The 12,555-nt window shown below is 32.1% G+C and overlaps 3 non-coding genes across 3 annotated transcripts; 2 read left to right on the top strand and 1 right to left on the bottom strand.

Annotated features, from left to right (window-relative positions):
- Positions 1-7,409: 7,409 nt before the first annotated feature.
- On the top strand, positions 7,410-7,569 carry LOC126670827 (U1 spliceosomal RNA). Its single transcript, XR_007638822.1, has one exon. It is a non-coding gene; the product is annotated as a U1 spliceosomal RNA (small nuclear RNA).
- An 888-nt stretch (positions 7,570-8,457) lies between these two features.
- On the top strand, positions 8,458-8,621 carry LOC126670850 (U1 spliceosomal RNA). The gene has a single exon (XR_007638844.1). It is a non-coding gene; the product is annotated as a U1 spliceosomal RNA (small nuclear RNA).
- A 2,751-nt stretch (positions 8,622-11,372) lies between these two features.
- LOC126670881 (U5 spliceosomal RNA) lies at positions 11,373-11,489 on the bottom strand. The gene has a single exon (XR_007638870.1). It is a non-coding gene; the product is annotated as a U5 spliceosomal RNA (small nuclear RNA).
- Positions 11,490-12,555: the final 1,066 nt, after the last annotated feature.

The raw sequence follows: 12,555 nt of genomic DNA, 5'->3' as shown, positions 1-12,555 counted from the left end.
CTGAAAAATAGTAATTCGATGGGGTCAATTTTATAAATTGAGTAGTTCGCAAAATCTATTAAACATTAATACGAAATCATATGCAGCCACATTTGTGATCTAAATGAAACCATTATATATATATATATATATATATATATATATATATATATATATATATATATACACACACACATATATATAAAGTTTACTATTCCATTTACAGATCTCGGCCGTACTAATATACTGCCACCTTGAGAACTAACCAGGAATTTAAAATATTGCCTTAGAATTCCTTCTAATAAGTCTAGGCCGTCGCCTCAGACATTTCAGGCCGTCACCTAGACTAAATTATGACAAACATGCATACTCAACCTAAAGATTAGTACCGGTGATCACATAGTCCTATTGTTTCCTAATAGGAAGCACGTTCCAATGGATTTAAATCGGTTTCAAAACTATGCGTGCATTTCGGTGCAAATAAATTTTGAAATTAAACAGACATTTAGAAATCATGTAATACAATTTATAACATTTTTAATACCAATTTTTACCAATCAAAATTGCAAACACTCACAATACTCGCTTATTCCACAAATATTTATTATGCTCGTTGAATATTAATTTCTCCGTTCGTCGGTAATCGCGACATGATTCACTGGATCTAATTAGAATTTAAACATCAATAATTGAATTAAATCCTAACTCTAGAATTTATTATAAACTGACTTAACAAAAATCAAATAACCAAATTTGATTTCAACTGCCTCCCTTAACATATTATCGTATAATTATTTATACTGTAAGTCCTACTTCATCATAGTTTATTTCTTTAAATAAATAAACATAAAATTATAATTCATTTATAATTCCAAAGTCCATATAAACTATTCATAAACCATATAAAAACCACTATAATATATTTCTAAACATATTTTTTTTAGAAACTAACTTTTTAGAACGTATTACTTTCGCAATTTCAATACGTTTTAATTCTAAAACGTTATTCTAACTCAGCATGACCATATGGGGCTGAGGGTTTGAGCCCTGGTCAGTGGGGCTCTGCCTCCCTACCTTAGGCTAGCAGAAATTGCCGAGTCCCTTCTGCAGTGAAACTGTCGTGTCTCGACAGTTTGCTGCCGAGATAAGTTTGGGACCGGATTCAGTTGGCCGCTGGTATGAAAATAGGCTGCAAATCGCTAAAAACATCAAAAACGTTTTTTAAACAATTTAAATCACGCAAAATCCATCAAAGTCCACCAAAACAAAATTATTTCAACATATTAAATAATTACAGCCCACACCAACATCAAAATCAAAAATCTAAAACCTGAACAAACGTCAAAAACGCGTTTGTTAATATTTAAACTATAATTTTACAAAGAAAACCATTCAAAAATCATATTGTTTTAATCTTGAAAATTACAGCCCATAAAGTCACCCACAACACCCATAAAAAAACGTCTTGGTAATAAAATAAACTTTAGATTAGTAGTTTACGATAATCGGCTAACATTTCTCGTTTAAAAATAAAAAACAAATAAGCTAAGAATAACATACCTAAGGTTTATGTGGAGTATTCGGAAAAAAGCAATCAAAATAGAGAAATGAGTTTGAAGAAGGTGATCTTTAGCTTATAAGGATAAGTTTTGAAAAAAATTCAATTTTGTCCTTGTGATAAAATTGTAAATAAATCAAAGTTTAGGGCTAAAATTGATTTTTTATCACTTTGGCACAAAATTCTTCAAAACACTTTTAAATATTATTTAATGAATATTAGATTCAAAATAAATATTTTCGGGTTAAAAAAAATTATTTTATTTATTTCGGTTTTAAGCTCAAATTCTTTGCAAACTAATTTTAAATACCTAAAAATTTTCAAAATAATATTTTGAGATTTCTATACCCTTATCCACTTTTCCACATATTTAAATTCATATTTTGAATTTAAAAACTATTCTTTCATAGTCTCGTTTGTCTAAATCAGGATGCGTGGCTTATTTCATAATTAAAGTTTTCAGGGTATTACATTCACCCCTCCTTATAAAAATTCGTCCTCGGATTTTAAAACAAATTATTTACCTTGAGTAAATATATTGGGATATCGTTGCCGCATATCCGCTTTTGTTTCCCACGTACACTCCTCGATTGTTCGATTCCTCCATAGTATTTTTACCATTAGAATCGCCTTACTACAGAGCTTCTTTAACTGTGTATCGACAATCTCTACAGGATCTTCTTTGTAAGATAGCTCTTTGTCTATTTCAACAGTTTGAGGTTGTATATTTCGAGAAGGATCAGGGATATACTTCTTAAGCATAGACACGTGGAACACTGGGTGTACTTGTGACATCTCTGACTGTAGGGCTAGCTTATAAGCTACTCCTCCTATATGTTCTTCAATCTCATATGGTCTCGCATATCTCGGAGCTAACTTTCCTTTCTTTCCAAATCGAATTACACCTTTCATAGGTGATATTTTAATGAATACGAAATCTCCGTCTTGAAATTCCACATCTTTCTGTTTCAAATCAGCATAGCTCTTTTGCCGACTGAATGCAATTTTCAGTCTCTGCTTAATCAGTGATACCTTCTCTGATGTAATTTGTAAAATTTCTGCTCATGTCAACTTCCTTTCTCCAACTTCTTTCCAGCAGATTGGAGATTTACATTTTCGTCCGTATAACGCTTCATATAGAGCCATCTCAGTACAGAAATGATAACTATTGTTATAAGAAAATTTCACCAATGGTAGATACTCATCCCAACGACGTTCAAACTCCAACACAAATATAAGTAACATGTCTTCCAGCGTCTGAATTATTCTTTCAAACTATTCATTTGTTTATGGATGAAAAGATGTACTGAAATCCAATCGCGATCCCGACACTTCTTGTAAACTTTACTAAAGGACTCTGTGTCCAAAAAATGGATATGAAGCCTTTCCACTGTAGTCTTCAGTTAATCCCTTTCAGTTGTGACCGAGGAAGTAAAAGACAAGAGACTCTAAATCTCCTATGTGAGAATCTTGGTTCGAGCCTCAAGGGCATCAACTCGCCTCTCCCATTGAGCTTTCGAATGAATAAAATATCATCATGCTCAACATCAGTCTTCTAAAGCCTTGTCCTTTTGGACTCGGACTCAGCAAGAAGTTTCTTTAACTTTTTCAATTCATCAAGAGCAACCCTTCGAAGTTCATCAAGGCTAAGGATCGCCTGAACAGTTTGAAAGACAAAAAGAAGTTAGTCAAAAATTGACTGAAATAATAACAAATATAAAAAAGATTGGCAAGGAGAAAATAAAACATACCAAAAGGCTCCTAAGCAAGCCATGTGAAGGAAGCCCTCATCACTTATGTGATCTAGGATTTTAATATCCTCAGTAATGGAAAGTGATTCCATAAATCCACCGAGTACATCATAATTGGAGAGCTTGGACCTATTCTATTCCTCGACCCAAGCAGCCATATCTGGCATTCTTCCCAACTAAGGACCCTTCGTCTTTTGCTTCTTGGCGAGTTTCTTACACCATTTAGGATTAGGCGGATTCGCCCCTTCATTAGAAGCAAGGCGAATAAGACTCGGTATGGCATTTGGGGCTCCAGTTACATTAGCAACAACTTCTTCCAAAACTCGGTCTTGGTATTCAATGGGCTCGGTAAGGGCAATACATCATTCCCTATAGGAGCAGTGTTGGTTGCCTCACCCATTAGAATGGTCATATATACTTCAAAACCACAAAGAAGAGTGCCAAGTTCTATAGTCATCCTACAAAACAAAAAGAAATATCAAGTTAGAATAAGTACCTTCTCAAATATCTTCGTAGGAAAGATCAGCAAAACCACGAGGGGCATCCTCTAATAGTAACCCCCGGTGCCTAAAATATCTATTTACTAAGATGGAGACCAGGGGGATTGCCATCTTGCACTCGACCAAAAGATCAACGGCGAAATCAAACTCTTCTTTACTAAGAGGGTTGTAATAAGAGATACTTTCATAAGGTTAAAACCTTTATGAAAATATGAAAATGAAAATTGTATGTTCATCTATAAAATACTTTTTGGTCCACTTTTTCTAAAGAAGAAGGGAGTTTGAAGAGAGCGAGAGCGAGGTTTGGCCTTCCACAGGCATAGACGAAAAGTTCATGTTTATGATTTGTAAAAAAAATGAAGGAAAAGACTCAATGATGGGACTCACCCTCGAAGCCTACAAGTTTCAATAAAACAGAGCAAGACTCAGATAGCATTAGGATGAAGCTGACTGGTTGCGATACCTAAGTCTAGACAAACTCTTAAAATGAGAGGTTCAAGAGGGAACCGAAGCCCAGTTATGAAATGCTCTTAAAAAAGAACTATCTCCTTGGGCGAGCCATGATAGTTATGATCCCTGAAAAGGTTTTAGGGTTTTTGATCTTATATCCTATTGGAAAATTTATTTAGAAAAAATAATTCTAAGTTCCTTCATGGACAAACTACTCTCAATTTTATTCATCTCAGCAGCGTCTTAGTTCTTTTCAGCCATTTTTAAAATTTTGTCTTGGGGGGAAATTGGGGACAAACAAGAAAAAAAGCAAAATTTAAAGTAAAAGAAACTTAAACTTAAAAATTTGAAGAAAAACCAAAAGACAAAAAGGATGAACACCAAGAACATAAAGAACGATAGAAAGTGCAGATTATATTTCAAATCAACTACGTAAATTAAATCTTAAAAACGAAATAATATCTGGATAAAAGATATAACAGATCAAACGAAAGATGTGGAGCAACACGAACTGGTGGGACCTTAATAAAATTAAAAACTCGAAAAGAACATTGGATAAATTATTTTAGAGAGAGAAATTAGAGAGAGCAATAAAAAATAATTTTGGAAGTGACAAAACGAAGAAGAAGATGAAATATTAAAAAAGGATTATTGTAATCGTTGAAGAGAGAGAGAGATCTTGAAGGGTTTGAACCCAACGGGATGCGCCCACACGCGTTCTATGTGATAAACACGTGTTGCCAAAGTTACACATGTCGATAATCTATGTATATATTGAGCACGTGTCTACAACTTCACTGATGAAAGCTTCATCACAATAGTCGCCCCAACAAGGCCTACCGAGGGGATTCTCCTCCTAAAGGATAACATACGGGACTCACCAAAGCATGACTCATCACTTAAAATAAAAAGGGAAAGCTGAAGATCAATTAAGGAAAGATATACCAGACATCACTTTACTTGTGTGGAGCTAATGATGAAATTCTAATTCCACGTGAACCGAGATGGTCTTAGCCTCTAGGAATCCGCCCATTAAAGTGGCTCGTTAAGGGACAGACGAATCCATTAAGGCTCTTAATGAGTGACCAAGTCCTTAAGGGCCTAGTACAGACTCAGTATGGCTCGATATTAATTATACACTTCAACTGAGTAATAGATCCAAATGAAGATCCTATATAAACAAAGATGAAATCCAAACACGAATTCATTATATGAATACAGCTTTACTCCCATAGAAGGTTCTATAATCATCTAGAAGATGTAAACCTTCTAGAAAACCTACTAGATACTATGAATCCTACTCGAATAAGGAATCTGGTAAATAAAACTCCTACTCAAATAAGAAATGCTAATAAATAAGATTCATGCTCCAATTTGCACTCTACTAGGTAATGCCCTCAACCTACCATAACAAAAGGAGCACGAGGTATGTATTTCAACAGACATTATTACAATTACTCTAAATATTCTTAAACTTAATATTTGAGTGAAGTAAAATGAGTTTGTGGTGGTTCACATTTCATATAATAAGTATTCGTGCACTTAGGTGTTTTTGATATAATAATGTTAGTGTTCACATTTAATAGTTTGAATATTTTAAAATTGATCAATTATGATATGAATTTTATTTTTTTAGATTTTATCCCATTATCATATCATGATTCTGAATAATAAAATAAATTGTATATTATCTCATAAATAAAAGTTACACAGTCCAAGTCAAAAATTACATGCGAAGTCTTTATAACCGTTCTACTTAAGTTGTAAGTACATGGATATGATATGGGATATGCTATCATGATCTATAGTACTTAGAGCATCTCCATTGCATGTTGTATTTTTTATGCTATTTTTAGCACAAAATAAGATAAAATGCTACATATAGCACATATTATTGAAATTTACTCCATTGCAAAATGCTAAACTAAATGCTAAATTTATAGTTTTATAAGTGATTATCATTATTGATGGCAAATCTGTAAATAATTTAGATATAATAAAATTTAGCATATGCTAAACTTTCTAACAAATTTGGCACAAAGTTTAGCATATGCTAAATTTAGCACATGAAATAGAAGTGCAATGGAGATGTGTTTTTTTATACTAAATGCTAAATTATAGCATTGTTAGGTATTTTGGCACTAGAGTGGAGATGCTCTTATAATATTAAAATTATAAATCTAGATCATACCCAAGTACTGTAGCAATTTATGTCAAAAGATCAAGTTTTGAACATTTTCATGTTGAGCAACAACCAATGTTTTTTTTTCCTAATTTGCATACTACTTTTATGAACGATAAATTGTTAATTGATGTAAAGGATTCAACTTTTTAAAATGACTAGTCCCTTGATAGTAAGGAATTTTTTATGAGAATAGTTTATTTTTAATTTGAAATTTAACTAGATAAAATTAGAATTTGCAAAAATGTCTGCTATAAAATAGAAAAATTATAGATAATACCTTCAAAGACTTGAACTATATCAGTGAGCAAAAAAGTAAAAATACCATGCATAACTTGTCAATACAAAGCATCTTAATTGCACAAAATAATAGTAACCATGGTTGTCAAACCCGAACCGGACCGACCGGTTTGACCGGAAAACTCTCGAACCGGCCATATCAACGGTTCGGGTTGCACTAAAAACCCTTATAATCACAAACCCGCGGTTTTTTAATCGAACCGGCCGGATAACAGCTGAATTGGACCAATTAACCGGTCAAGTAACCGGAAAACCCGGATCGGTTCGGTCAATCACTTAAAAACCCAAGCCCTTACTAAAAAAAATAAGGAATTTAAATGTCATTGCTGGGATTTGAGCCTTGGGTGTTTAGTATTTTTAGTGGAAGCATTCAATACAATCAAGCTAACTTACTATTTATGTCTATGTTTCTTATTATATAATATATATATATGATTATTAATAGTTATAATTTTTTTTATTTTTATTTTTATAATACGGGTTTAATTCCGGTTGAACTCCGGTTGAACCTTTAACCCTTGACCCTCTAGTCTTACCGGTTTTATCACCGGGCCGGATTTGACAACCATGATAGTAACCCCATGAGATAGACTTCTATTAATTGCCAAAGAATAATCCCACATCGAATGAGTGCACTAGAGAAGTATGAAAGATGGTGTATAAAAACAAAGGACATAGAACAAAGCAACATACTTACCTGGACGGGGTCTATTGGCGATCAATAAGGTCCATGGCCTAGGTTGTTGGTCTTCATCGCACTTTGAAGATGCAACTGCCTAAAGTCTTCTCAAGTAGAAGAGCTTACGTCATAATTTGTGCTAGTGGGGGCCTGCGTTCGCGCGGCCCCTGTCAATTTATATAATATTAAATTTAACAAGTAATTTACTTACATCTTCTCAGGAAAAAAATTACTCTACAATAATGATTTTTTTACTAAGTAACTAATTTTGAACTGCAAATCTAAAAACCTGAACCAAAAACAAAATCAATAACATGTCTGGCAGTCCTGCTTATCTCGCTCATTTTTTTTGCAAGAACTCAAATTACAGCTGTTTTTGTATTTAATGCAATACAAAATAGCTGAATGCCGGGTAGAGTAGAGTGGTTATAGATTGATTGAAATCAGTGTGTGTTTAATATTCCTTCTTTGTTGCTTTTGATTACTGAATTAAAGCTATTGTTAGTAGCACCATTTTAGTTGCCAAAGACGAGCTTTTTCTCTAGTATATGAATTCAAAGATGAAAATACAATCTCTCGGAGGTGCGAGCCATTTGGTATATAGAGTGGTGACAACAACAAGAGACATAATTTAACTTAATTACAGCTTGAAATTTAATAACCAATTGTTTTTGGTTGTATATATGAAGGGATTACCATCCACCCACTCTCATTTTTACCTTCAGCTAGCTAGTATCTTAATGTTGTATATTATATCTTTATTCGATGTGGGATATTTGATCATTATTGGTTATAAGTAGTGTAACTTCATCAGTTTGTATCTATAAGACTATTACCATAATTTTCACGATTAACATTCAGTAAATTTAAGAAGAAAAGGCTAAGATTTACTAATAAAGAAAAGATAAATAATATAAATATGAAGATTAATAAATTAGAGGAACAAATAATGGTCATGTATTTATTTCCTTGAAGGAACTGTGATCCCACATTGAAAACGCACAAAAGAGTAGTGTAAAACGTAAAGTATAAATACAAAGCAAATTGAAGGGAGAAACTTACATACCTGGACGGAGTCAATGGACGATCAAAAAGGTCCATGGCCTAGGGGGTTGGTCTCTATTGCACTTTGGAGATGCAACTGCCTAAGGTCTCCTCAAGTAGGAGATCCTACGTCATAATTTGTGGTAGCAAGGGGCTTCTGCGTTCGCGCGGCCCCTTTCAATATATATGTCTACTTTTATTTAATCTTTATCAATTTGTAACATCTCTTTTTAAAGCTGAAATTTTTATAAAAAAAAATTGTGGAATGAAATACTCCCTCCGTAAAGATAGAAAAAGTACCACCTTTTTTTGTCCCATAAAAATAGAAAAAGTGGAGTTAGTTAAGTTAAAAATTATCAACATACCCCTACATGCTTATCATAAAACATTAAATGCATATTTTGAAAAGATAAATAAATGAGTTGTAAGTGCTATAATTAGTAAAGTGGCTTTAGAAAATGTACATAACTAATTGATTACAAAGAGTAATTTAGACAAATTATCACAAGTTACCTATAAATAACTATTTTCTTAATTCTTGTAAAATGGGTGCTTTTTCTATCTTTACGGGACGGAGGGAGTAATTTTTTTTTAAAATAATGAAAATTATTAAATTCAATGTATAAGAAATTGTATTAAAAAACTAATATTTTCCTTCTGTCGGTCCATTTTTATATTATGAACACAATTAACGACTTAACGTTATAAACTTTTTTTTTCAACTTTTCTTATATATTCTTTTTTCAAAAACAAAATCCATTTTCTTATATATTCTTATTTAATATAATTATAAAAATTTATTTACTTATAGATAACATTAACTCATTAGTGGATTTTAAATATGAATAATTTTTAAAAATTGTTATTTTTTAAAAATGAACATTTTGGAACAAAGAAAAATAAAAGTGCTAATATAGTTGAGACGGAAAGAATATTATATATTTTTTGAAGTTTAATATCAAGAACTTATCTATAATTTTTTTTTATCATAACTAATTTTTATATCATAAAATCTTATAAAATGTAATATAGTTCGATTTTAAAAGAAAAATTTGGTTGTAGGTAATTTAGATATTAAAGTTTAAATTTATCAAACTCAAGTAAAGATTAGTCTAAATATAGAAGATTTATAAGGACATTTCATAAATAGAATTAATCCAGAAAAATAATAATGGAAAACAGAGTATCAATAAACAGTGTTTTAACTAAAATAAATAAAAAAAAATTAGAGCAAGCGGGGATGATTTTATTGAATTATAAAATCAGAAATTACAACTTCTCGATGAGTTATGGATAACTCTATCTGAAACAAAATCAACACCTTGTTGTAATCCCCATTTAGCTAAACTATGAGCTAAAACATTTCCGGTTCTATGAACATAACCAAAACCGCAGTCGTCTAATTGGTTACCTAACATTACAATGTCTTCTGCAATTAGTTGGCCGTAATCAAGCGAGTCCTCTATTTGAGAGAAACGATTTATAGCCAATTGGGCATCCGATTCAAAGTAAAAATTGTTAGATTTAATCTTCAATGCCAAATCCATTCCCAGCCTCATTGCCAACAGTTCAGCAATTTCCACATCAGTAACACCTTCAAACATCTTGAACCCATGCAGCAATACTCTTCCTTCATATTCACGAATGATGGATGCTCCTCATGTTTTCTGTCCATCAGATGAAAAAGAAGCATATGAGTTAACTTTCAACCATCCCTCGCAAGGTGGAGTCCATATCGTTTTAGGAACCTGCTGTTGTCCCTGAATTTCTCCCACTGCACACATGCTGAAGTTAAGAAGCGAAGAGACTGATCTGAATAACATTGAAGCATCCCATCTGATATTACCATGCACCACATTATTTCTATTCTAAATTGTCCATAAACACACACGGAAGCATCGAAATCCTTCGAGTGGTAACAGCTCCATCAAAAAAATAATCCATTCTTCAACCGGTAACATTACTTGACCATCAACCCGTAGAGCCAATGGAGAAAGAAACCATAACCCGCGCACTTGAGAACAATCTCTCAAAGCATGCTCCAACATTTCATTTTCAGAATTACATGGAGGACACAAAGCTGAGCTAGGAACATGTTTGTGGTTGAGAAGAGAATTACACGGCAATATACGGCTGCATACTCTCTACAGTAAGTAACCTAAAAGGGTTATTATTAACTTATATCACTCACATTACATATCTTATTTTTTTCTTTATTCTTAGGCCAAATGACCAAAAAAAGTCAAACCTTTCATGAAAGTTTTATAAAATTTCAAACCTTTCAATTTTATCAAATTTGTCATGAAACATATGATTTTGTTTCAATTTTGGCATATGCCACATCAGCGCCACGTAGGCGCCACATTAAATTTTTTACATAGCATTAAATTTTTTACATAATTGGACAATTGAAACGAAATAATGTGTTTCAGGACAAATTGAATAAAATTGAAAGGTTTGAACTTTTATGAAACTTTCATTAAAGGTTTAACCTTTTTTGGTATTTGGACTTATTCTTACCAATGTTTGATATAAACCGTGTGATTGATTCATTTAATTCTACTCTAAAAGATAGTAAAATAGGATATTATATAGAAAATAAATTTTTCTTGTACATTAATAGTACTGATTCTAGTTGCTAATGTCAATGATAATAAACGTATCTTTTTACTAAAATAGTTCACCAAACCTTGCCCAATTGCTTAACAAGGTGTTAAAATTAATCAGAAGGAAAGAGGAAATGAATGTACAAAACTACAAATAGATCTCAAGTAAAAATAAGTAGCAACTTATGTTGCACCAAAAATAAATGGCAACAAATTCCCACAACAATTTGGCTTTCATGTTGTTATCAATGCAGCGAAATTCAAGAACAAGTCGCAACCACTTTGCCGCAAAAAAGATTTAATAATTAGAATTATAGAGGGGTAAACTCAATGAAGAGTTGCCCTTCAAAAAATAAGTGTATGCCATTGCAAGAAGCAAGCACACGGTATTCTTTAGTAAAAGGCGAAAGAATAGTTCGCTTTGTGCTTACTTCATGGCTCCATATTTTACAAAGTTAGTTAACCTTGAGCTAATATGGATAGTTTCATGTCATGGGTTACAGCTTTGAACCGATGTGGGTGTTTCTCATTTTGTCCATTCTTTTGAAACCGCTTGCAGTATGTTTTGAGTCCTATATGCCCCAATGACAAAAGTTGGGTGGAACCTGTTAAAGGGTCAATAAGTTTTCTTTTTTGTTATATTAATAATAAAACTATCGCTTCTTTTTGGAATCTAAAATTTTAAGAGTTTTTATAAAAATATTTATTTTCAGTTAAGTGTTTATAAAAGAACAAATGATAACTTTACCCCTTCAATTTGATACAAAGTATTTAAAATATTAAAATTAGTAAAAATAGATCACTTTTATCCCGAATTTAGCAAAATCAGGTAAGAAACCCCTCCTTCCCACTCTCACCAAAAAGAGTGATATACACTCTCCGGTTTTAATTTATTTTTTAATGTGGTTTTTGATAAAAAAAAATTAAAATGTCCTAATTGTTTTTTAACTTTTTAAATTAATATTTAATAATTAAAAAAATTTAGTCTCTTCAATTTAAAACTTTATATAACAAATTAACCCCCCAATTTTAAATTTTTAACAAAAAAATTAACTTTTTTTATTTAATAAAATCAAAAATCATAAAAAAGTTCCTCAGGCAAGGAGTAAAGATTCGAGGAGCAGCATCTCCTCTTCTCCGGCGAGAAAGTTCCTCCTACTCGCCGAAATTTTAAAAAAAATGAAACAAATTTGAAAAATGTTCAAAATGTCCCCTAAATTAATTAGAGTTTAATTATAGTAAATTATGGTTAATTAGAAACCCACTCTCCATATAACAAATTACCCCCCCCCCCCATTTTATATTTTTAGTTAAGTGTTTATAAAGAGTTTGTCTCTTTTAAAGAGTTCATTAAAGATGCTCTAAGTATAGTGTGACACTACAAAAACAAATAACTGTAAATGTTAGACGCGACTGAGAAAACCTACCCACGGCCAAATGTTGAGTAAACCAGAACCAGGGGCATGAAGTCAGAGTCATGCGCCATGACAGGTAATGCTCAGGCTA

This window comes from Mercurialis annua, linkage group LG2, assembly GCF_937616625.2.
Source record: "Mercurialis annua linkage group LG2, ddMerAnnu1.2, whole genome shotgun sequence".
Lineage (NCBI taxonomy): Eukaryota > Viridiplantae > Streptophyta > Magnoliopsida > Malpighiales > Euphorbiaceae > Mercurialis > Mercurialis annua.
This window is presented reverse-complemented; position numbering and strand designations above follow the sequence as displayed.